The sequence below is a fragment of the Heterocephalus glaber genome, unplaced genomic scaffold, assembly GCF_053883595.1.
Source record: "Heterocephalus glaber isolate CG9 unplaced genomic scaffold, H.glaber_assembly_v1.0 deba00001572, whole genome shotgun sequence".
NCBI classification, from domain to species: domain Eukaryota; kingdom Metazoa; phylum Chordata; class Mammalia; order Rodentia; family Bathyergidae; genus Heterocephalus; species Heterocephalus glaber.
The window spans coordinates 17,199,799-17,227,454 of record NW_028258357.1 but is presented as its reverse complement, the minus strand read 5'-3'; the positions used below and the strand labels follow the sequence as shown (position 1 = coordinate 17,227,454).

The following is a 27,656-nucleotide window of genomic DNA, read 5'->3' as shown; positions in this document are numbered from 1 at the left end:
GTCTCCCAATACTAATATTAATCTCATCCAAAAGCAACCTCTCAGAAACACTCACAATGATATTTGACTAAATGTCTGTGCAACCTGTTGCCCAGTCAAGCCAAAAATAGAAAATTAGCCATCACAATACTCTTCACCACTATCCTGATGCTTCATGTTACATGGTACATGTAACAGTACATGGTACAGTAAAAGATAATGGATCATATGTTCTCCTGTTTCCAAACATGAGCTGAACATATGTAATTATTTCTTAAGGGCAGGTTGATTTTAAAACATAAGTTGTGGTTATCCAAATATTTTGAAGCCAGTTTTTCTCCAAATTATATTAAATCAGATTCATTATAAAGATTTCTATGACTAAAAGAGTTAAGAGCCTTGGTTTTTTAACTTTCCAAATGCTAAGAATCCATGTTCCCTAGCAACACTCTGGATTTTCAAGCACCATTTATAGTAAATTCTTTTTTCTCTGCCACTTCACTCCAAACTCATGATTACTAAAGAGAAAATTAGCTTTAGAGATTTTAGATGTTTTTAAGAGGACATCATAATGTTTAGTCAAAATGAATGTTGTTTGTAATACTGCTTAGACTTATTAAAAATTTTGTAGAACTTCACTTTATTTTGTTCTCACTGCTACACTGATTATAATATGTAGCTATTAGAAAATGTCTTTAAAATGTAATGTTACTAGTAGTGAGAATTTCAGTGATTGTCCTAAAATAAAATGGATAAAATATAAATACTGTGATTTATATTTCTTACTTCATATTTGTGTATTAAATATTTATATATGTATTTATGTATAAGTAACTAGGTATGTGTATTTTTATGTTTGTATGTATACTATATACATATACCACATACATTATGATATATCACTTGATCTCTAATGGCAAGATACATTTTATTATTTTTATTTTAAAGGCCTATCATAAGCAGGACTTTCAGCTGACTATATCAGAACTTCAAAGCCATAAATATTAAATGACAGTTATCACAGGAATACAAGAATGCCAACAAATTAAAGGGGGAAAACAAGTAATTATCTCAGTAAGTACATAAAGTGCATTTGGTAAAATTCTTACTCATAAGATTGAGAAATAAACCATCACTGACAAACTATAAAATTAAACAGTTCTTTAAACAGATAATTATCTATCTAAAAGACAGCAAATACATATTACTGCATATATTCAAAAGATACTGGGGTCCTGGACTATGCAATAAGATAAGAAGAAATTTGAGGTATAACAGTCAAAAAGAAAATTACATGTAGCCTATAACATTGTATCCATAGAAAATCCAGAAGTAATTACAAATTATCAGGAAGCTCAACAAAATTGCTAGATATAAGGTAAAATAGATGCAGGAAAACAAACAGCATATAACAAACAGTATACTATATACCTGTAGTATACCTATACAGTACATGTAGAATAGTGATATACATAAATAATTTCTGAACACTTACTAAATATATAATATAAATAATACCCTTCATAAAAGCAGTGAATCTATAAATTACCTGGGCCAAATCTAATAAAAAACATATAAGGTCTTTGTGAAAAAATATGAAGTAGTTTTGAAGGATATAAAAAATGTGGATAAAAGAAGTCATAGACTATATACAAAGTGGGATGACTGAAAGTCACACAGGTGTAATTTAATCTTCCAATTTAAACTCTAAAGGTACTATAATATTTTAACAGAATTTTCATAGAATTTGATAAACATTTACTAAAATTAACAGAGTAAAATAAGGAGCCAAAATAAGCAAAGTGATTTTGAAAATATGGGAGAACTTTCCTTGCCAGAGATACCAAATCTTCCCATAAAACTACTAACAATTAAGATGTTGTGGTATCAATGCATTTAAAAAAATGATATGGAAGCCTGGGAGCAAACCCATGCATGAATGAAAATTTAAAAACAAATACTTGTGTTTCATTATTTTTATTGAAAATACAAAGCTTCTTGTGAGCCTCTCACTAGTCTAATCTATAGGAGATTATTAAAAATTTAGCAACAAAGAAGAGGAAATAAATTAGTGATACGTTAGGAGTTTCAAATATATCTGTAGCACAAAATGTGATAGAAAACTATGATGTATCTTTAATTTTTTTTAATTACACTAAAAGACACATTGCCATTAATCCTCCTCGAAATACTCCCCTTTGCTTCAAATGCATTTATCCCACCATTCTTTCCACTTTCTGAATCAGTTCTCAAAGTCCTCTTTTATGTCTTTAGTTGCAATGTTATAGCTGCCTCAATGTTCTGAATCAACTAAAAACGTTTTCTTTCACGGTCATTTTGACTTTGGGGAAGAGCCAGTAGTATCACAGTGTCAGATCCGGTGAAAAACATGGACAAGAACACACCATAATGTTTTTAACAAGCTTGCCTTTTCATTGGATGGCACTTGGTAATAGCGTTAACCATATTTTTGATTACACTGAATAAAAACACTCACAAAGTGGACTTTCAGAACTGCTTCAGAAAGTGGCAAGAACAATGGAATAAGTGGGTTCAAAGTGAGTGGGAGTATTTTGAGAGAGATTAATGGCAATGTTTATGGTAATAAATATTTTTTATTTAAACACATTTCACTTTTCAATCACACCTCATACATTGTATCTTAATGTTAAGGAAATACATAATGCTGTATAGTGACTATACTGCTTCTTTTTTTCTCTATACTTTCTACAGAATTATAATATTTAAATTTGCTTTTAAAAGTTAATGTCAGGGCCAGGGATTTAGCTCAGTGGTTCTGCCACCTGCCTCGCAAACACAAGGTCCCGAGTTTGATCCACGGTACCAAAAAAAAAAAAATTAATGTTAAAACAAATTAAATAGACATCTCTATGTGCAGATATAGTTAAACAAGACACAATATTCATTTGTTCATTCAACAGTTTGTTTAATAAGCTATCAGGAATATGTGGACTAGATAGACAGAAACCAAAGTTTACTGGATGCTCAGATGTTTTGAACTATTAGTCTTAGGATTCCTCTACAGGAAAAAGCACTCCAGGGGAAAGAACTGTGAAAGTCAGGAGAAGGTAGGGCCAGGTGTAAGATAATCATTACATTGTGCTTTCGAAACCTGTGGAAGCTACAAACCTGGAAAAGAAGTAATGACTAAAATGATGGATGAGGCAATCAAGGTGCAGAATGATCTCCAGAGGCTAGGGCACTGGAAAAAACCCACTAGGGTGAAATCTACTAAGAATAAATATAAAATGCCTTATGGTTAGAAAAATCAATTGTATAAAAGCAGATCATAGGATATTTGACTTAAATGGTCGCCACTGAAAATGTACTATGCATGAGCCTTAATTGACCTGGTTTGCAATCAGATGCAGTTTTTAAAAAAATGCTTATAAAATTATACTGGACCAGGAGAAGTAATGACGAAATTACCAAGACTGATAATTTCTTTGTACCCGATCAGGTGGTATTTATTTAAGAGTATTTAAATTTGTTTAATAGGCTATGCATTATCCAGAGGATGAACACCTGGATCATCTAGAAGTCATATGTCATGTAAAGTAATCAAAGAAACCATCATCCTGTTAGGGTACACAGAGGGCTGCAAATACCTGTATGTATTGTTTAGTAGAGGAGTCAGTGGTGAAAATTATAAGAGGTGGAGGGGAAGACATATAAGAAACTATTTTCTAAATATTCAGCTTATCAATAATGTAAATAGCTGCCTAATAAAGTCTTTCCTATGGGTTGTAGTGACAATTTAGTAGTATTTGATAGTCTAGAGATCCGGGAATGGCCAAATACTGTGCTTTCAGTAATCACTACCCCCATCTACAACAATAGAATGGAAATTAATGAACTACTTTATCAACAGCTCCTCCAGCAACTGTTGGTAAAGAAGTTCTGGATTGGAGCACAACACCAAGGCCTCCTCCTCCATCTGCCTTTCTTCTGACTATGCCCTCCAAAAATGTAAATTATAGGTCCAGCAAACTCCTAGAGTTCAAATTCTTATGTGTTATATGAAATGTTATAAGAAAATAACAAGTGTTTCAAAGTGTGGTTCAGTTTCTGTTATGGCAATGAAAGTAGAAGAGAAACAACTCAACATGGGAGGACATTTTATCAGTCATGTACGTTTCCATTAAAAGAGTTCCCTGCTTTAAGAAGAAATGAATTCTCTAGTATTGGAGTCTGATAGTATACAGAGAAGAAAAGTTGCCCAAAGAGTCAAGTTTTAGACAAGAAGTTGGACTAGATGATTTTATGATCCCTTATTACCCCCAGGCTTCTTCGACTTCAGGAAATCTTCCTTAGAGGATTTCTTGACTGTTTCTGTGTGTAAAGAGAATCCCCTAAGACAGAAATTTGACTCCTTGTTTTAGCTGCAGACCATTGAACTTCCCAAGAAGAATTTTGATGAAACAAGATTTGTTACTGTGTCTGTATTTTCTAGGACTCTGAATCTTTATATTCCTTATCATTCTCTCTAGAAATATTGAGAGTGTTTCTTTGTTCCTTCATCTATGTACTTTCAAACTAAAATATTACCACAAGCCTTCATCATGTAGGATGTATCACAATTCTAGGTAAACAGTACTTTGAGACTGGTACACTGTCCCAAGATTTTGTTTTCAAGTTAGTGAAAGTCCTTGATCAATGGATCAAAGAGTTGGGAAATAATTTAATTTTATTTAAGTGAACATCAGCAGAATATATACAATGCATAACACTGATAAAATAAACTTTTATTCAAAAAATATCAAAATGCATGGTCATTGCTAATGATCCAAAATGATTTCCTGAACGAGTTCAGAAATGAACGAATTAAAATGATCTAAAACTACGTTTAGTTTATTATAAGTGACTAGAATCAGACATATCCCCCAAGCCTCTGAAAGACTGAAATCACTCAGAAAAATCAACATGCATGAGTCCAATGTAGCTTAGACAAACTATATTGGAATCTTAGAATCTCTTATTTTATCCATATCATCAGCCCAGTCTCCAATCTCTCTGGAGCGCTGCCAGCAGGAACAACATTGTCACGTGTCTCATTCTCTCCAGGAGGCAAACACTAGTAAAAATAAACAGTAGGAGGGAGGGCAAAGAGCCAAGAAAGAGCACTGCACAGGAAGTATTCAGTTATAAGCTATGAAAAATGTATAATAGATTAGAGCGAGTAAGAAAGAGCCTTCTGCTCAAATGAAATCTACCCACTTACGAAGACCTTCCCTGGCCCTCAACTTAAAATAGTCTCTCTCTCCCACTTTGCTTTATTTTTCTTTGTATAATTTATCAACAGTGTGATCATCTCTTTGGCTATTTTTATTGTCTACCTCTGTAGGTTGAATATGGGCACTTTGTCTAGTTTACTATTTAAATCCTAGGGATTGGAATGGTGTACCCACGTAGGTTATTGTTTTACAGAGATAGATATAGATAGATAACTCATGGATTGATTGACAGGTCACCAGAACACAAACAGAAAACTTGAGTAAGAAAATATTCAGGCTAGATTGCTTTTCTTCTTGAAACAGAAAAGTGAGATCAGCAAGATGGCCAATTGACTGACTAAACCTACATTTTATATATAATAGGTTTTATAAATTTAAATTATTTAGACAAGTCCACAACTTCCAAAAATATGCATACCTTCCCCCATGTAAATGTAGTATTTTAAGTCAGTACTAACTGAAGTGTACATTTGCAATAGCATGGCTCTCTTAGACTATTTTCTTGCCACATATAAGTACTGTATCATGCAACTTTTATGCAGATGTGACCATTCTGATCAGTGTGTGCATTTGCTAAAATTGCCTAATAAGGAGGTAGCCCCTTTGCACATTCCACAAAAGCCAACATTTGAACCCAATTAGCCTAAAGAACCTGATAACTAATCTTCCGGACCTCTCATGCCACTAGCTTTTAAGTCCTTATGAAATATAATACTGCAGTCAGCTATTAATGTGATCTCTACTTTCAGCATGCTTTGGATTGTATAGAGTGTGTTTTATTTAGATGACAAACAAGAAGTTACTTGAAAATAAATTAATTTGCATTCATAATTTTATACTTTGTGTAAAAAAGCCATATATGTGTTGCCAAATTTAATTTTATAGGTTAGTTAATAATGTGGTTCTTTTTGTTTGATGTATTTAATAGATGAGGCTGGAAAAGCCATTGAATGAAGGAAAATTAATGAGATTCTTAGATGAAATTATTTTCTTTCAAGCCACTATAATAACTCAACTGCCTGAAACACAATGTTACATTAACCCTTCATCAATTCCCTGCCTAAAAAGTTTTAATAACATGCCCCCATCAACCTCTGAAGACTATTTTCAAGGAGAATCAGACTTTTTTCAACTCTGAAAAAGTTTACTTTAATTGAGCCCTCTTGACATTAGTAGCTAAATAAAATGAAATGATAAGGTTAGTAGTTTTGCTGCAAGGCAAATGGGTACATTCTTTTGTGCGATACCGGTGGTCCTAGGAGAAGTGCTCTTAAAACACACTTTGGGTTTTTCAGGGGGTTTTTTGGTACTGGGGATCAAACTCAGGACCTTGAGTTTGCAAGGCAGGCAGCGGCACCACTGAGCTAAATCCCCAGCCCTTAAAGCATGTTTTAATAAATATCTTCATGTTCGGTTATAATTTATTCTGAAAAATCTGATTTTCACATATGAAATGTCCTTACAGTGGAATAAATGTGAAATATTACCCCACTGGAAAGAGAATCTCTCCGTCCATGAACATGTGCGACTTTCAGCCTAGAGACATAGGGAAAGTTAAGAGCTGGTGACATTCCCACACCCATTCTCGATGTCTGCTGAAAAAGCCTTCACTGAGCACACGTCTTTGTCTCCTACCCAGACTTTCTCGGCACTCCTGGCCACAGTACTCTTCCCTCTCCACTCGAACAAATTCTGCCCTTCCCTCCTTTTAATTGGCCTCCTCAACTAACCTCATTTGATCCTAGTCTCTTCAAACCCTTACTTTTGCTTTATCCCGTTTTTATATAACTACTATCAAGCATCTGTAATTGTGTTTCTAGATATTTCTGTTTCCTGTTGACTTTTATGGTTATGTTTTTATTTGTGTTTGTACTTTTCCTCAGTAATTTATCTTTTTCTCCATCTTAATGGTAAAATCAAGTCTATTTGATTCATTCGATGGCTGCCTCATAACCTATTCTCAATTCTTTTTAATGAACCAGTGAATGATTAGATATATTATGTGTGTATAATACATGTGTGTTTGAATGAATGGTTGTATAAATGCCAAATTCCCTTTAATAACAGGTTTCCCATTACTCTATTTGCATATTTTACAGTGATACACCAAATGCATTACAATGCATGATTCTTGTTCACTATCATTTTGTTTCTTCACTGTGCGGGTGCTACTTCTATCCATACAAAGAAAGGAAAAATCAGTTTTTCACAATTTTTCTTCTGGTGCAATAGTTAATTTTTTGTGTTGATTTGACAGAGCTGAGCAATGCCTAGACAGCTGATAAAAAGTGTCATTTCTAGGTGTCTGTGTAGGTGTTTCTGGAAAAGATTAGCATTTGAATAAGTAGACTAAAGACTCACCCTAGCAGTGTGGGCAGGCACCCTCCTACCCATTGAGGGCCCAGATAGAATTAAATAAACACATGAATGGAAGAGGGCTAATTTGTTTTCTCTTCTGAAGCTGGAATGTTCATTTCCTCCTGCTCTTGGACATTAGTTTCTGGTTCTTTGACCTTTACACTCTCGTACTTACATTCTCAGCTCTCCTAGTTCTCAGGCCTTTGGATTCAGACTGAATTACACCATTGGCTTTCCTTGAGATCTCCACAACCATGTGAGCCAATTCCCATAATAAATGTCCTTTTTTTTGTATCTCTATAAATGCTATCAATTCTCTTTCCTTGCAGAAAACTGATGAATACATTTTGATCACCAAGTAGTACTTTCTCATTTTTCCAGCCTTTATGTCCACATCAAACTGTTAGACAAACTACACAGGCAAGCCATACTTCCAAACTTCCATATCTGTGAACCAAACCAAACCAAGACATACCTGTGAAAAGAACAAGCAAAAATAGTTATATGCATTTTATTTACCTCTTAAACCTACTGCATTTTGAACACAATGTTTTGCTTACTTAAATTCTGCAGAGCCCGTGGGCATGAGCCTATTTATTTGTCTCTCACTTTTTTTATTGAGAAAGTGATTCATAAGTATGTAGACAAAACAAAATTGTACTGCAACCAAATTGTTGATGCTTTATGAAGTTTATTATGATAAACTTTGATCTATGGGATTTTTTTTCATTCACAAATCTGAACTTCTGTGCTATTCTAAACTTAGTGGATGTTCAAAAAGTGTTGTGGGGAACAAAAGGCCCAATATGTCATCTACATCGCATTTAATGTTAGAATGATAGTTTACCTATAATTATGTATAATTATGCTCTTCTAAAAGAATAATGAGCTACATCTTTCCTACTTAGCAACCGCTCATTAGATAGATCTGTATGTCTCTGTGTGAAGTCATTGGGGCGTCATTTAGGTTTCCATCTCTCAGGACTAATTCTTTTTGAATTTTAATAATTGACTAGATTTTTAATTTTACTCCTTTTTATAGTATAATTTTTCCTCCTAGTAAATTAAGTCAAACATTTTTTATTTCTCTAAAGCATAGTAATTATCTGGCAGCTAAATAGATTCCATCATATTTAGGCTGATCTAGTCATATCAGGCCTTTAGCAGTCTACGCAGCCTGTCTCCAGATTTATTTGAGTATAGCCATCTGTATTGACCATGAAGGCGAATTTGATAAACAGATTGAAGGAACTGATTTTCCCACTAAAGACAGGAACAGCAATAGCTTCAGATCGTGCATTGTCCCTGTCTAGGAAAGGCAGTAATCACGCAGGCAAGTGCTCATCACTGGAATGTGTAGGCAGGGAGATGTCAGTGCCTAATGTCAAAAAGAAGATACAATGTGCTTAATAAAGAAAGAAGAAAATATAGAGTTTTTTAATTACTTATTTTGAGTATATGTATTAGTCTATTAATCTTTTTGCAGGAGGTGGGTCTGTGTATAAATTTGTCCTTAATAACTACTGTCAGAGTAGGATTTTTTGAAAATTGGATAGCTGTTTACTGTGAAACTGAGGCACTTGAAAGTGAAAGGTTGTATAGTGAATAACAACAACCACAGACAAACAAGCACACTACTCAAAAATAATAGAATAGAAGTTTAGTTCCAAGAAAGATTTTAAAGTGACTGTATTTATACCGTTTTCATTTTTTATTACAACTTGAACGAACAGAAAACAGAGAAACAGTAATTTATAGAAAGATTTACTATGAAAATTAGGCCCATATTTCGTATGATATTGGCATTTTTATATTGTATATTAGCTCACAAGCTCTCCTCACTCTTCAGAACCTACAGACATGAAATAGAATAAATGGCCTGTGGTCAAAATTGCAAAACTAACTGAAAGGTCAGCTATAACCTTTTGTTTCTAAATCTACAGAGGCAGAAATTTTCTAATAACATCTCATTTTTAAAAGCAGAAATGTCTGTTAAAACAAAAAATGAACAATTTCAGTCTCATTTCTCTAGTTACTGAAAGGTTGGAAAATGAAGTTGTGTAGGATATGGAAACTATTCTTAATTTTTAATATTAATGTTTTCTAATTTAAAAATACACCTTCATATTAGTAAAGTATATAAATATATAGGCTATGATCAGAGAGGATTAAGCTGACATCCTAATGCTTTTACTTAATTATACAATCTAGGCCAAATTGTCTGTCCTATCTGAGCCTTTTTGGTTAAAAAAACAAAAAAAAACAAAAGAGGAATAAGATTCCCTACTTTATAGGATGGGCACAAAGATAAAATGAGAGCATACAAGTTACCCAGTGCCTGCTACATAGGAAATAATAAATGTTAGCCACTATAATTGTAGAATGAATTATGAGTTGTTACACATCCCATTAGTTCTAATCCTGACAACCCCTAACCTGAATGGTGTAGGCAGAGTATGGGGAAAAAGGAAGCCCAACTAAGAGTCAATGGTCTTCATTCAAATGATCCCTGTCTAAGGCCTTAGTATAGGACACACACACACCTTACACCTAGGATTATAAAAATGTGTATTAATTAAAAACAAAGCAACCGCCCAAAGTACACTATGCCAACCATGGGGAAACTTGGTTAAAAAATCTGAGGATTCAGATTGATCATGGAGAGTTATATTTAAACATGATTACCATGTTGCCAGTGGGAAGTGCTTCTTAGAATAATCAGGTTTGAGAAGGCTAATAATAGAATACTAGATCTATAGTTGCCTGTGAGTCACTTGGATGAGGAAGGGGAAAACCAGCCCACCATGAGGCTTGGTTTTTGAATGAAGCACTTAAAGACCCAGTGTAACAAAACCTGGGAAGAGAAAAAGAATCGTTTTTGTGACTTTCAGTCTTTTCAGTTTTTCCTTTAAAAGATAGAAATTACAAAATTCTGTGACTTTCTTAAGACCAGGACTCTGTTTTATTCATTTCTCATCTCCACTGCCTATCACCATTCCTAGCGTGCAGCTGGTGCTCTATACAAGTTTAGTGGGCTAAATGAGTTAAATAAAAGTCCTGAGAAGGAAAATAGCTCAGTGAAGAAAATTGTTTATGCTGTTAGAAGAGATCTTGAGGCAGCCTTGGATTTTATATATGTGTGGCATGAGCTTGTTAAAGACAAAATCTTGCTCATGCATTTGAAACATGAAAAGGGATCAATAAATGGATTTTGTTGGTTGTTGCTTTAAACAATGAAGCACAAAACTGAAACTTTCTAATTGCTGCCTCTGTGTATTAGAACCGTGGGTATTTTCTTTTCTTTTTAACTCAAATATTAATTTGGAAATGCCTATAGTTTCTCATGGACCTGAAACTTTCTGCTTTTTACCCTGTGTTAAGTGTTAGAAAAAATTTTCATTTATTCCAGTTTATTTACTTTCCTAAGGTCATCACAACTGACTCTAACCTGAGACCTCTTTTAAATTCTGCTAACAAAGCTACTGGGCTACATTGAGATGTTGGGTTTAATCCATGTTTCTGAAATACTATGGTCTAGCTCAATAAACACAACCTTTAAGTAACATTCAAGTCCCCTACAGTCTGCCTAGAGAAATATTATTAAATAAGTTATCATGTTGTAGTGAATATTGTATATCTCCACTCTAGGTCAGTCTTTACTCCTAGGCATGTGTGTCAGTCAGTCAGTGACACATCTGGCAATATTAGTGTTGGTTTGTCAAAGGTACTTCTTAGCTTCAAGGATAAATATGGAGTAAGGCAAGAAAAGTCTTTATTATAATACACATTCTCAGTTTGTGTAGACAGATAAGCAATTAAATAAGCAAAAGATAGGATTAATTTCAGGTAGGAATTAATGCTGAGAAGACAATAAAATTGAATTTTTTAAGGTAGACTGATGAGGAATAAAACTTAAATTGAGTAGTCAGGAAGATCTATGAGGATGTTGCTTTTGACTGTGAAGGACCCAGTCATAGAGAAATCCATGTAAAAAAAAACAAAGGCTGTAAAGGTCTTGAACTGATAATAATCTTTTAATTTTGAAAGGTCAGAACAGATATTAATCTATCAAAATGTAGAACTTGGGAAACTGATTCTCAAATGCTTGTGGAAATGTGAAGGATGTAAAATAATAAAAGAGCTTTGAAAAACTTAAAGTTGTAGGGTCAGGGATTTAGCTCGGTGCCACTGCCTGCGTCACAAGGACAAGGTTCCTGGTTTGATCCCCAGTACCAAAAAAAAAAAAAATTAAAGTTGTAAGACTTACACTAACTGATTTCAAGACTTATTATAAAGGCAGAATATTTTAAGACTGTGTATATCATTATAAAGATAGATAAGTCAATGGAATAAAGGACAGTGTTCACAATGGGCCCACATGCATATGATTAATTGGTTTATAACGAAGATACAATTCAGGGAAGAAGGGAAAGTCTTCTCAATAAATATTGCTGAAAAGTTGGATATCATTTTCAAAAGAAGGAAAAGAGCATTCATCCATACCTCCTACCATATGAAAATTAATTCAAATGGATTACAAAAATAAATGTAAACCTAAAATTATAAACTTTTTCAAAGAAAATATAGGAGAAAATCTTTATGAGGTTGAGTTAGGCAAAGAATTCTTTAAATGACACTGACAATATAATTTATTAAAAATTTTGGTGAATATGACAATCAAAATTAAGAATTCTGCTTTTTGAAAAACAATGAGAATGATGGGACAAACTACACACAGATATTATATTTCCAAATGTCACATCTGATAAATGACTTGATCTAGACTATTATATAAACAAATCCAATAATCAGGAAACAAACATCTCCATTTAAAAAATGAGCAAAAGTTTGAACAGAAGATATACAGGTGATACAGATGGCAAACAAGTAGGTGAAAAATCCTCAACATCATTAGCCATTGGTCAAACACAAACCTCTTATGAAGTTTAAAGTTAAAAAGTCTGACCATACCAAGTGTTTGTGAGAAGATGGAACAACTGGTCCTCACATATGTTACTAGTGGACATGTGAAATTGTATGGCCACTTAGTAAAAAAAAAGTTTGGTAGATTTTTTAATAAATTAAACATATACATACCACATGGCCTAGCCATTTATTCTTGGACGTTTCCTGAAGAGAAATGAAAGCATACACCCATACAAAGATTTGTGTGCAAATGTTCATAGCAGCTTTATGGCTAGCAGCCCAAAATGAGGTAAATGCATAAATAGTATATTCCTACTGTGAAATGTTACCTGCCATATAAAGGAAGAAACTTTTGATACAAATAACAACATGAATAAACCTCAAAATAATTATACTGAATAAAATAGATGACAAAAAAGAACATATAATCTGATTCCATTATATAAAATTTTAGAAAAAATAATTTTATCTATAATGACAAAAAGCAGATCATTGTTTACCTGGAGGATGAGAGGATAATGAGGAACATAAGTGAGAAATTATATAAAGGCTAAAGGAAATTTGGGGATGAGAGATTTGCCCCTTATTTTGATTGTCATTCTGGTTTTGTACACATATGCAAATGTCAAAGCATCACATTATGTACTTTAAATGTGCTCAGCTTATGGCATGTCAATTATATTTTAATAAAGATATGCACACATGTGTGTGTACGTGTACACACACACACTCTCAAGGATGTCAGTGTAAGTGGAGAGTAGCAAAAGGGTGCACCAAGCTAAAGTCAAAGTAGACAGGGCTCACACAGGACCTTAAGGTAGGTCCACAGGAAGATTTTGGACTTTGTTTGAATGGCAATGGAAGACTTTCAGGAGAACAGTGCTTTGATTCACGAACTTCTACATGGAGAGTGAATAACAGGAGATCAACAGAGGCAATAGAACCTGGTTAAAGTGCTCAGTGCAGTCTTGGCAAGAATAGCTTGAAAGACGGTAGCAGGAGTGGAAACGGGGAGAAAATATGTAAAAATGAAATCTTGCTAAAACAAACTGCCTCTTGGATTTTTATAATTAAATTAAAAAATGGTTTGGAGCATTCTTTGTAAAGCACTAGTGTAACCTAGGCCTTGAATTATAAGATGAATCCAGTTCCAATGTCCATTTTACTAGCAGCCTGTTTTTCTAGTTTCTCTACTCTGGACACTCAAAGACAGCAGTAGATACCTACATCTTCTTTCTCTCTTCTATCGCTCATCTTCCTCCTCAAAAGTCTAATATGATTTAAATCCATCTGGGGCTAGAAGATACAGAAGGTATAGAAACTTGAATGTGCTTTAGCCTAAGGAGATAATCAAAAGATGCCCTGAGATTCTGAACTACAGACTCCTTACCATGCATGCCACATGAGCTTTGTTGCTAACTCTGGGACTTTTTCTCTTCATAAAAAAGTAAACCTACTTTGGGATTTTTGTTGTGGAAAATAAACTCTAGGGTAACTCAAGAGTCTGTCTAGATTTAGGAGAATTCTGATCTAGGAAAAAGTAGAAAATCCATTCATATATTCATTCAGTTTTTCCATTTATTCTTTTTTTTTGGTACCGGGAATCAAACTTGGGTCCTTGCGCTTGTGCAGCAGGTGGTGAAACCACTGAGCTAAATCCCCGGCCCTCCATTTATTCTTTCAATAAACATTCAGTGGTATATATTGAAGGCAGAAAAATGAAATAAAACCAAGAGACTGTGGCAGAGTATTATTTCATCTACCCCTAATTACTCAGAAAACATTTTCTCTGGTCTTCCTAAGTAAAGCTTCCTTTTTTCAGAGTTAAAGAAACCCACATTTGCATCAAAGAAAGCATAGACTTTATTCAAAGACAAATGATCTTGAATCACTACAAGGTGTCTAGCTACAACAATAGGTTTTAACAACTGCAGTGAAAGGTCTACTTAACTCAGCTATTTATATACAGATAGTTCTTCCATAGCTCTGAATAAATCCTCTGAAATTAAATTATTTGGTGAGCAGTTGCAAGTTGAAGTAATACTGCCCTAATGCCAGTGATAAAGAACCCATAGTCCTCTGCCTGTTAACCTCTGGCTGAAACACAGTGAAAGCAAGGATGAGCACCTGGTAATAGTAAGCTCTGTGGCAGAAATATTTATTAACTAATCATTGAAGAATAATAAGTCTCTTCTATAGGAAACACTGTCGAAGTATAGGATTCCCTGGAGGCCGCCGCTGGCAGCACAAACATCGGTGTTTTCCAGCGTCCAGTCTGTGGAGTCAGTTGGTGCAGATGGCTGTGTGCGCCAGTGGGGCCCTCTGCCTCCCAAGGATGAGACCGGTCTTGGCCGCCACCGCTGTGACCCACAGATGTAGCTGCTCTTTTCTGTGCCGGCTCGGTTTGAGCTGTAGGGCAGCAGCCCGCGGCTCCAGCGACCACCAGGAATGGCAGAATTGAATGACGTTTGGAAACTGCATACATGCTTCCCTATCATCACCCACATATTTGTACACTGAGCCAAGTAAAGTTGTACTCTACAAATATCCAGAAAGAAGGACAGGGATCACAAACTCTCAGAGTAGGAAAGGTACCATCTTTTGGTGAAACAGCAGAAAATATAGGTGCAGAACTCAAAGCTCCACTAAAGCAAGAACCTCTCCAAGTAAGGCTCAAAGCAGTTCTTAAGAAAAAGGAGTATATGGATCAAAATACACTCAGAATAATTTCATCACTGGAGTCAGAGCAATAAATGAGTTCTGCCTCAAATCCAGTGATTTGGAACAGCTTCGAAAAACCAGACGACGAAGTCCCCAAGAGGATACTGAGTCCTTTACTGTATATTTGAGATCAGACGTGGAGGCAAAAATCTTTGAAAGTTTGGGGAAGCCCTGAAGGTCTTGCTAGAAAGAAAAAGCTATGTAAGGAGGCAGAAATAGAATACAGAGAATGGCTGTTTAGAAACCAAAAACTATTGAGAGAATATAGAAATTTCTTGGGAAACACCAAGCCACGCTCCAGAACAGCATCAGTGTTCTTCAAGGGACCAGGAAAAGTGATGGTTGCCATTTGCATCAATGGTTTAAATTGCTTCCTTAAATTTCTTGCATGGATTTATATGGGTTCAGCAAGTATGTTTTCAGAAGCTATACACTCATTATCTGATACTTGCAATCAGGGTTTACTAGCATTGGGCATCAGTAAATCTGTTCAAACACCAGATCCTACTCATCCATATGGATTTTCAAATATGCGGTATATTTCTTCACTAATTAGCGGTGTTGGCATTTTTATGATGGGTGCAGGACTCTCTTGGTACCATGGAATTATGGGATTGCTTCATCATGTGCCAATGGAATCTCTTCTATGGGCATATTGCATTTTAGCAGGATCATTGGTATCTGAAGGAACAACACTTCTTGTTGCCATAAATGAACTTCGTAGGAGTGCTTGGGTCAAAGGGATGTCGTTTTATAAGTGTGTAAAGGAAAGTCATGATCCTGGTACCAATGTTATATTATTGGAGGATACTGCAGCAGTCTTGGGAGTGACAATAGTGGCCACTTACATGGGCCTTACTTCTATAGCAGGCAATCCATTGTATGACAGCCTCGGTTCTTTGAGTGTGGGCAACTTATTAGGCGTGGTCTCAGCATTCGTGATCTACACTTACATAGAAGCATTCTTAGGACGATCCATCCAACCAGAGCAAGTACAATGGCTTACTGAACTCCTGGAGAGTGACCCATCAGTAAGGGCGATTCATGATGTTAAAGCCACAGGTCTGGGATTTGGTAAAGTAAGATTTAAGGCAGAAGTGGATTTTGATGGACCAGTTGTTACAAGATCATATTTGGAGAAACAAGATTTTGACCAAATGCTACAAGAAATTCAAGGAGTGAAAACTCCTGAAGAATTAGAGATCTTTATGCTTAAATGTGGTGAGAATATTATCGACACTTTAGGAGCTGAAGTAGATAGGCTGGAGAAGGAAATCCTGAAGTTTGGCATGTAGATTTGGTGATGCTCTAAACTTGATGGAGTGAATCATCTTGGCAGAGCCTTGGAAACAAGTTTGTTGTCTCTCTACAAAGCACGCTTTCTCCTTTTCAACCTGAAGGAGGCAGTGCCATTTGGAAGCCATTTTTCAAAATGGAACAAATATTTTACATAAAGAACAATTGAACAGGCCACGGAACTAAAGCTACTTTCTTCTAATCATATTTTTATGCTTTGATAGGGAACATTTTGGTTATTTAAATTGTTCATAATTTCCCATTGTAGCCTGTCAATGTGTATTGTACATTGCAATCATGTTTCTTTTCTTCACATTGGTAAGTGGCATCTATGGGATTATAACTTTCAATTTTGTTTCTACTAAATACTTCATCAATATCTGTCAATCTTGAATATTCTGGCTGAATTTTTCTGTGTGGTTTTTAAATGGGGACTCTGTTTCAAAGTCTGTCTTTCTTCATATAATTTGGAAATTATTTCTGCATACTTTGTGATTTTGACCTGAGCATTGCGAGTTGTACTCTCCTCACCTTGTCATCCACAAATGTTCATTCCAGAAATGACTTAGTTACTGAATTGAATGAAGACTTCTCAGTACTCTCCTTTAGATCATAGTTACTGTTTTCTAAAATGTATTTCTCTTGCACTTTTTTTTCCTTGTTTCAGTTTTTCTGATGTTGAGATAAATAATCCTGGATGTTTCTATGAACCAGTGTGATGACCATTCCTTTCTCCTTTAATTATTTTTTTGTTTTCGTAAACTGGCTTTAGTGCCATAATGTCTATTTACTGGGAGATAATGCATTTATAAGCATTTTAACATTCTGTAAAATGGACTTGAAATATTTATAATTTTACAGACAGGACAGCATTTTATTTTTAATTTATTTAAAAGGAGGCACTACTTATATAAATCTGAACTATGGGATTTTTTTTTTTTTTGCTTTGAGAGAGAAGTAAATCTCTTACACTGAAACTTGTGTCTTGATTTTGTATAATATCATAATCGATAGTGTGTCTATGAGTTTCCTGAAGTTACAAACAGGCATTTAGTATAACATAGTGGCTATAACATATGTAAGTGAATAGCTTTGTGATGACTGTATGGTAGCAAGGTGACAAAACATACAATTCAGTAATTGAAAATCTAGTGAAAAGCCACAGCTTTCTCCCCCACACAATTCTACCCTTTGAAATGTCCCGGAAGCAGTGAGCACTGTTCATGGGACAGTGTGGTTGCCACTCTTTACTGGATGCGTGCTTCACGTGGACCTAACTACCTATGCGAGTCAGTGTCTTCAAACCTCCTGAGGTGGAAGTTCATGAATTTAACAGATTGTCATATTGGAAACAAAAACTAAATCTTTGATTAAAGGGTTTGTTCTGGTAATTTTTGAAAAAAAGAGTATAGGATTCCTATTTTAGCATCTGTTTGAGAGGCAAAAAAATGGAAGGAAGCATAAGAAATCTGGCATCTATCCAAAATTTCACCAGAGGTCAAGAATAACATTTATTGAGGGCAGTGTAGGCCTTGTGTGTGCTTTTTCATGCAGCCTCTTTTCAGCTTTTGGTAATCCTGTCACCTAGGAATTCGTTTCTTATTTTTCACTGTGGAGAACTGAAACTTGGAGAGATCCCATAAGAATGGAGACCTGCATTCTAACCAGGATGGTTCTCTGACCTTACCAGCTGCTCCTTCTCATTCTCTTTTTTTATTCTGAAGAGTTCCTAAAAACCAGAATGCCCCAGGCTTAGCTATTAATTAGCTTAATAGTTTATTATTTTATTCATGCTGATGACCTCAAGTTTTTTATATCTAGCCTGGGCCTCTGAAACTTTTCGTCCCAAACTGAACTTCTAATTCTCACAGCCCCCAAACCTGCTCCTTCTATAATTTTACCCATCTTGATTAATGACAACTCCAGCCACTCCACTTGCTCAGAAATCTTTGGCATCTCTAATACTCCAAATCCAATATGTCAGCAAATCTTGTTACAGTATTTCCACCTTCATAATATAACAAGACCTAACCATGTGTCACTAGCTGCATAGCTCATATCCTAGACCAAGCTAGTCCCTGAACAGCCTTTTATCTGGTCTCCTGCTTCTACCTTGTCTCCTTTATAGTCTATTCTCAACAGAGAAGCTAAAATGGTCCCAGGCTTTGTATTTCATAAATCAATGAAGACCAGTCTTTAAAACGCGTACAAGGCTTGCGTGAGCTGGCTGCTACCTTGCTGACCCCCTCCCTTATCACTCTCTGTTTTGCTTCAGCCACGCTGGTCTTAGAGTCGTTGGACACACCAAGTAGTTATGCATCAGGGGCTTTGTACTTGCTATTTCCTCTGCCTGGAATTTTCTTCTCTGGGTAGCTAAACAGCTTACTCTTGCATGGCCTATAGTTCTCTACTTAAATATTACAGTATCAAAGATACCTTCCCAACAACAAGAAAGTAGAAACTTCCTCCCCTTGTACCCACCTCCCATCTTTATTTTTCTCAGTTGCATCTATCATTTCTGGACATATTGTACACCTGATTTGTTTTCTTTCTGTCTCTTGCCACTAAATGCTAAGCTCCATGAGAAAGGAGACTTCGTTTACTTCTTACTGGATGCCCAGCAGGTGCAATGGTGCCTTGAATGTGTTAAGTTAAACTATAAAAATGTGTTTATAGTTTAAACAGAGTTAAATATCAGTATTTTCATGACTCAATTTAATTAGCGGGTTTTCACCTTATTTAATTGGTGTATGAAGTAAACCTGTAGCAGACTACTTCTAGAACTCATGTTCCACTGAGCATAGAACTCTACCTCCCTATGTATAAAGTTGCTTTCTGACAAAATATTTCCTCATTCTCACAAGGTCTTTGGTTTGCTCAAGGTAATGAAGTTTGTGCAGAAGTTACACACATTTGTGTAGCTATAAAAATTATTAAAGTACACTTGTGCCTGCTAATTGTTTTGGAATTAACTACCAAGAATCAGTATTTGTCTTTGTCCCTTAAGAAGAGATAAACTGAATGCATCAGGTCTGTGCTCTCAGAAGTACCCCTGAATTAAGCTACTTGGGGTAGACTCAGGGCCTTCATATGAACCAGCACATTGGCCAACCACCCCTCTTCTTTCATGACTCAGATTTTCCTCTAGTAACTTTGGAATTCACAAGCCAAGAGCTATCCATTCCACTGAGATAGTTAACTTTTAGTTACATTTTGACTTGGAATGGATTTGCCTTCAGTTCTATAAAAAACTAGCATGTGACATGTGCTACAGTAAATAATGCTAGCTGCCGTAAAAGACAAACTCTAAAATCTCAGTGAACCAACACAATAAATGTTTCTTACTCAGGTTGTTGTATGATTCAGATTGGCTTTCTTCTCATTCTTTATTTAGGGATTCAGACTCCTGCCATTCTGTGGTCCCATTTTTCCCTCTTTATAGAATTCTCTCCATTCACTCAGTAGATTAGAGAAGAAAGATCTTCTGAGGGAGGATTCAGGGTCTTGGCTATGTACCAGTCAGAGGTCTTCAGAGAAACGAAAAGCATAGGATGGTGTGTGTACATGCATGTGTGTATGTTTCTCTAACTTATTTCTAAGCAATTCAGGCAGTTATGTAAAAACTCCATCTGATTCCTGGTTTTGCTAATTTTAAGAAGATATTGTATAATATTCAGCTCCATTTAAAAAGATAATCACCATTTGTCAAAGGATAAAACTCTTATTTTAAAACCCCACAGATTACATGATTCCATTTTTGCAAGGTATTCAGAACAGACAAATCTATAGAGATGGAAGCTGGATTAGTGACTTCCTAGGGCTGGTGGTGGGAAGAGGGTGAATGAAGAGTGAGTGCTACAAGGTTTCTTTTTTAGATGATGGAAATGTTCTAAAATTAGTTTATGGCAATGGTTTCACCATTCTTTATACTAAAAATCATTGAATTGTGCACTTAAAACAGATGAATTTTATGGTATGTAGATTATATCTCAAAGCCTTTTCCTTGTAATAGAACTAATCTAGTTTAATTAGCTTCATTTTGATAAAAGCTTTGAGATTATCTTTTTACTATGTCAGTCAACCACTCATCTATCCAGTGAGTCAGTCCATGGACGTCTGCCAAGGATTTGTACTAGTCCAGGCACCACACAGGGACCTGGACGTGGAAACACAGAGAAGACTATGATGTCTGTCTTCAAGAGATTCCCAATCTAGTGAAGGAGTCAGGCTTGTGTGGAGTATGGAGTACTGTACCCTAGGTAATAGGAAAGTAGTATATTGAACTCTGCAGTACTTAGGTACTATACTTTCAGTGCTACGATTTAGTTTAATGCAAGGTAATATGAAACAGAAGAAAGCCCTGTAGTACATAATTTTGTGTGGGGGGGGGGGGAGATTGTATTTTTCATGACCAAGAGATACTTTTACTTTATTTTCAAAAAGACTAGCACTTTCTACTTGTATACCCTTTCTTCATTCCTTTCATTCATTCATATATTAATTTAATAGCGCACACCAGGTAAGTTGTTAGATATTAGGAGGTGGTCATCTACATAGAAGTTTACTATCCATCATGCGAATTCTGCATTTAACTCAGCTTGGGAAAGTTTCACAGTCTCTGGGGGGAGATGACACCTGACCTTGATCTTGGAGGATACAAAAGGATCAAAGGGGAAGCAGAGTAGAAGCCAGGGGACAAAGCACAGAGACACAAAGTATATCTGGAGTGTTTTCCTCTTTCCACGTGCCTCTCCATGTTGGTTAATATAAATATTACCTGCAGGAGCTAACACCCCCTCAGAATTTTGGTGCTTACCATAACAGCAGTTTTTTACCTGTCACATGTGGTCCAATTGATAGCCATGCCACAGCGGTTCATTCAGAGACTTTGCAGTATTCAGCAATTCAGCAATTCGGTGTTGATATCCCGCCCACTCAGGGAAGAGTGAAGGACTGCATGTGAGGCGTTTGGAGCCGGGCCAGGCCCTGTGTGCATCTCTTCTGCCTGCCTTCTCCAGGCCAGGTCAGTGTCACAAGGCCCCACTGAAATGCAGGATGGACAGGAAACATCATTCCTAGATAGGCAAGTTCTCCCTAGCACCATCTAGCTATGTTCCTAGAAGGAGGCATACATTTTTGATAGCTAGATTTCTAACATTCTTGCTTAAATAGTTTTATCTTTTACATCTCAAAGTATAGCATTACCTTTATGGGTAATTATCACTTTCAGCAGCTGCTTGCAGATCACATGAGTCTGTTGATAATGATCACAAAGCATATTAGAATTGTCTCTTGAGTAGAATAGACATTGTTCGAGCTACCAGATGAGACCGGTTCAGAAATGATCTCTAGGGCAAAACTTTACTGTGGTCTGTTCCACCCCATAAAATGTGTATTCAATCTCACAGTGATTCATAATCCACTTTTTTATTTATCTGCATTCCCACAAGACCCAAGGAGTGACTCAGACCAATTTGAAGGCACTTAGTATCTTGAACTAGATCTTGATCGCCTAGGGTCTGGTTTTGCTTCCCAAGCTTTTGAACAAAACAAAATTCAAGGATGTTCTGTATAACTCTTCTCAGATGTAAGGAGAAGAACTCTTCACTAAGCCAAAAGTGCATCTTTGGATGTAGCTATCACATTTAATTATTTACATGTGTCCTCAAACACTCTTTCTCTTCATTAACCAATATTCTTGCTGGGCTGAGGATGTAGCTTAGTAGTAGGACACTAGCTTAGCATGTGTGATACCCTGAATTTAGATCCCCACAAAACAAAGAAACAAAAATATTCTTTTAATTCTTCAACCCTTTTCTACTGGTTAAATTAGTATTTCCTTGGATTCTCAGCTACCTTTTTGCTCTGCAGCATCAAAATAGCTTAGATAATGCCTCGAAAGAATTCCCTGATTTTGTTATCACTTTTGCTTCTAGTTCTGGTCAAGGTCAGAGTAAGTAGAGGGGCTCTTCCCTTCCCTGGGTACTCTTGGGAGAAATAAGGTGGTTCAAAGTTGAAAATAAGCCCTGTCCCTTACTAATTAATGCCTGCGAGATAGGAATGAATGAAAGGCAAATGGTTTCTAGACAGTGCTGCTGACCATCACACTCCTGTTCCCTTCCCTTCTCTTCTCTTCCCTTGATGACATTTGAACCCAGTGCCTCATCCATGTCAAGCATGTGCTCTACGTGCTCTACCACTGAACTACACCCATTCCCCACACACTTTTCTTAAGACATTAAAATTATAATTTCTCTTTTGTACTTGAATACATCCAAAACTCCTTCCTAGAACTACCCTGTGATCATCAACGTAGGAAGATCCTCATCACAGGTAGGAGAGAAGGGAAGGAGAATATAGATATAAATTCAAAAACAAGTCATATTGTTTACCCAATAAAATATTTTAAAAATATAAAGTGTTTAACTTATCCAGGGAAGTTAAATATTAAAGAACTATAAAGGGTCTCATTATTTGTTGAGTCTTCAACTTTATTCCTCTAATTACTGAAATTTAACACAATCTTATTCCCAATGAGATGACTCTTTGATGATTTACAAATATCTGATTCAATCACCAGAAGTAGGCATTATTGTTTTCATTTTAAAGATGCATGTTAGTTTTCTAGGGCTTCCATAACAAAATACCCCAGAGTAGGCTACTTACACAACATAACTATTTTCTCACAGTTCTAGAGTTATCAACCACTAAATATGTAAGTGAGAAAACCTTTGAGTCTACTTCCAGTCCCACCCACTGTTCTACCAAAACTAGTTTTATGGTGTATTATTTTATGTAGCAATACATGACTAGCACAAATTTTAGTATGTAGAAAAAATGGTGCTTCCATTGCATTATCTTTAAATAAATACCACTGACTTCTGTACTCACAGCAGGAAGAAACTGAGAGTACTGGAAAGAACATTACTGAATGTCTAGAGGGCCTCAAGAAGAACGTGGGTGGAATGTAGGCAAGTGTTAGCTGGAGCCTGAAGCACCTTGAGTAGACTGCCACTAAGGCCTGAAGGAGACTGAGGCTAAAGTGATCAGAAGCTTTGGAAAGGAGACTCTAGAATGCAGTGGCAGAATGTCTAGCAGTTCTGTCACTTACAGAGTCCATACGGTCATCCTATGTCTCTCACACCTTTGTATGTTGGACATATTCGGAACAAATAAGTAGACTCTAGTTCACAGGTATTTAGATTGAGAAATGGGACTCAAGGAGATATACCACCCCAGAAACTCCATCTGATGAGACTAATCTCCGTCTAGATACCCTTTAGGTGGTGACCCTTTGAATTTCAAGTTCACGTCATCATGAGATGAAGACTTGGGTTCTTCTGGGAGGAGTTACATGGCAATAAGTAACTGGAACAGGATAATTATTATTTACCATGTTTTTCTGATCATTTTATTTAGAAATTCTATGAAGCTTTGGAAAGTTTTCCAGTATTATTATCCATATATAAGATGGTCCAATGATAGCACTGCGTGATAATTCAATAGCAAATACATTGTAGAAGTAGAGCACAACTTGGGAAAGTCACTGAAGCCTTAACCAGAAAACATTTTGAAATATATCTCCAATAGTGGTTTATCATACAGTCACTCAAATGGTCTTGAGAAGGAAGAAACTGAAACATTTTCTTCTTATCAGCCATTACAATTCAAACTTCCAAAGTATATGTGGTGCTCAAAATTTCTGCCAATTATTAAAGCAAAGTTCATTACTTCATTCTTCAAATATTGATAGAAAAGCACTAGTCAAAAATAATTGCTGTCTCTGCTAACTGTGGTTCTTTGAGCTTCTATGAGACATTTAGGAAAACCAAATCAATCATGGAATTGTAAGACCTTAAAAAAACTTTTTCTCAACCACTTGTAAGATCCATATCCTACTAGAGGATTTCAGAATGTACACAGACAGTAACAGAAATGTGCTCTACTCCTATACCTACCCAACGCTGGATGCTTCAAAACATATCCAGTTGTCCTAACCTGTATTGATTATATTTTCTTGTCTTTTATATTGATACACTTGCATTTGAGGCTTTGGCTCTAGAGACACTGCTCTTCCCAGGGATGACTGATTATTAGAGTCTAAGTACAGGCTTGATAAACAAGTCACAGTCCATACCCCCGACTGTCTCTTTCTTCAAACCCTTTCAGATCAAATCAGTATTGCCCCTGCTCTAAATCACCTCAGGCACCAAATTTCTATAAACCACTGCTATAACCCAGAGCCTGGTAAAGCTATTCAAACTATCTAGTCCTTAGTTACTTAGTGTAACTACACTGCTTTGCCCAGTCCTGCCTACAAGACTCAGTAAAGGCCTCGGTGCCTATTGGGCCCTTCTCATTGCCTACTTCCTAATCATCTCTGTTCTTGCACAAAAAACCCTCTGTGGCATTCTGCGCCTCCTATTTCTAGCAATCTGGAAGTATAAGCTTCTTCGCTCATGACAGTCTTTTCTATATCTGCCGTCTTCCACATCTGATTAAAGCGGGTCCAGGGTACCTTTTTAAGGCATAACTCTATGCTGCCCTAAGCCACTGAATGCCTTGCCTGGCTTTTAAAAAATACATTTAACATAAAATCATTATCTCAATCATTTTAAATGTGTAGTTCAGTAGTATTAAGAATTCATGTTGCTGCCTGCCTCACAAGTGCAAGGTCCTGAGTTTGATCCCCGGTACCAAAAAAAAAATAGAATTCATATGATAGTTTACCACCCACTACCCACCTTCAGAATTCTTTCCATCTTGCAAAATGGGAACTCTCTACCCATTAAACAATAACTCCCCATTCCCTCCTCCCTTTAATCCCTGGAAACCATTGTTATATTTTCTGTCTCAGTGATTTTGACAACAAACGAAGATATATGGGAACAGACATGACTATGCAAAGGGAAATAAAATTGGATGCAGGTTCAATCCCTTGTCCAACTGAGGTGATGACTGTTTTCCCACATCCCATGATATAAAACATCAAAATGCTGACTTTAGAAAGCATGGTATCCCGTGCTCCTCATACCTTCTTACAATACCTTTTATTTCTGTAGAAGCAATAAAATATCCCCATATTCATTTATTTTAGTAGTTTGAGTCTTCTTTCTTTGTTCTCAGTCCATCTAGCTAAAAGCTTGTCAATTTTGTTGATCTGTGTAAAGAAGTAACTTTTGATTTCATTGATTTTTCTCTTATTTTTCTATTGTTTATCTCTGCTTTAGTTTTACTGTTTTTTTCCTTATTCTGGCTTTGGACTTGGTTTATTTCTTTCTAGTTCCTTAATATTTAAAGGAAGCTTGTTTAATTATTTCTTTTTTTTAATGTATTACCCCCTTGACACTGTTTTAGCTACATCCCGTAAGTTTAGGTATGTTATGTTTTTGTATTCATTCTTCTCTAATAAGTTTCCTTTTTATTACCTTGTTGACTCATTGATTGTTTAAGAGCATATTCCTTAGTTGTCCCACATTTATGAATTTTCCTTCTGTTGATTTCTAATTTCATCTTGTGGTCAGAGAAAGCACTTTGTATGATATCTCCTTATAAATTTGTGGAGATTATTTGTGACCTAACATATGTTCTCCCCTGGAAAATGTTTCATATGCACTTAAGAAAAATGTGGATTCTACTGTTGTTAGGTAGTTTTCTGTGTATATATGTTATAGCTCGCTATTGTACTGAGTTGTCTAAGAATTTATTTATCTACTTGGCTTGTGTCCTTTATTTAGAGTGGGGTATTACAGTCTCCCAACTATTACTGTAGAACTGTCTGTTTCTCCCTTCAGTTCTGACATTTTAGCTTCATATATTTTGATGATCTCTTACTAGTACATAAATGTTTGTAAGTTTTCTATCTTCTTGTTGTAATGAACCTTTTATTCATGTACAATGTCTCTTGTCTCTTATAACCTTCTAAACTTTAAAATCTATTTTGTCTGATATTAGTATAGCTACCCCAACTCTCATTTACTATTTGTATGAAATATTCATTCCTTTCCCTTCCCTTTCAGTCTGTTTATGTCTTTAGATATAAAATGAGGTCCTTGTACAGGTCATTAGTTGGATCATATTTTCTTATACATTCTGCCAATCCCTGTCTTTTAAATACGGAGTTTAATCCATTTATATTTAAAGTAATTACAGATGCTCCTTGACTTACAATGTTATTATATCCCTATAAGCCCATTGTAAATGGAAAATATGGTAAGTCAAAAATGTATTTAACTGCCTGCTGTGCAAGCACAAGGACCCAAGTTCGATCCCCGGTACCAAAAAAAAATGTATTTAATACACCTATACAGCTGGACATCATACCTTTGCAATATAGTATATTGTAAAATATCAGTTATTTGCTCTTGTGATAACACAGCTGACTGCAATTTGGGACTCACTACCACTTAGATTGTGAGGCAGTTCCATGGTATATATTTCTAGCTTGAGAAAAGATCAAAATTCAAAATCTGAAGCACTGTTTTAACCAAATGTGTGTTACTTTTGCATCATTATAATGTCAAAAAATCATAACTCAAGCTGTTATAAATTGAGGATCATCTGTACTGATAAGTAGATACTTTTGTCATTCTACTCTTTGTTTTCTATATATATTATAGCTTTTAGACCTTCATTTTTGGCTTTACTGTCTTCTATTCTGAAATATTCAAATTTCTTACTCATTTCCTTTCATGTGTATTTATCTGCTTTCATCCTTGGGGATTACACTTACCACCCTAAAGTTATACAGTCTAATTTGAATTTGCAGTGGCTTAATTTTAATAACATACAAAAACTTCATTGCTTTAATAAGTTTATCCTTTCCTCTTTAAATTGTTGAAGTCACTAAATTAAACCTTTGTATACTGTATGATCCAAAATATAAATGATTGTAATGCATTAGACTCCTAAATTATGTAGAAAATAAAATATGACATTTCAACCTAAAGTTACCATAATGCTACGTTTTAGAGTAGTTGTTTTCTTTAATGTATTAGTCTCTTAAATCATGTGGAAAACAAACAGGGTAGCTACCTACCATTGTTACAATAATGCTAGCTTTTATAACTGCTCATGTATTTACTTTTATTGGGCTGTTTATTTCTTCATGTGTCTTCGAGT

General features: G+C 35.6%; 1 protein-coding gene and 1 pseudogene across 24 annotated transcripts in view; both read left to right on the top strand.

Annotated features, from left to right (window-relative positions):
* Anks1b (ankyrin repeat and sterile alpha motif domain containing 1B) overlaps positions 1-27,656 on the top strand; it is a 1,083,815-nt gene that overhangs the window by 555,636 nt on the left and 500,523 nt on the right. The gene's annotated exons all lie outside the window — the stretch shown is intronic.
* Positions 864-25,687, top strand: LOC147823598 (proton-coupled zinc antiporter SLC30A9, mitochondrial pseudogene; annotated as a pseudogene). Its single transcript, XR_015443637.1, has one exon. The product of XR_015443637.1 is annotated as a proton-coupled zinc antiporter SLC30A9, mitochondrial pseudogene (transcript).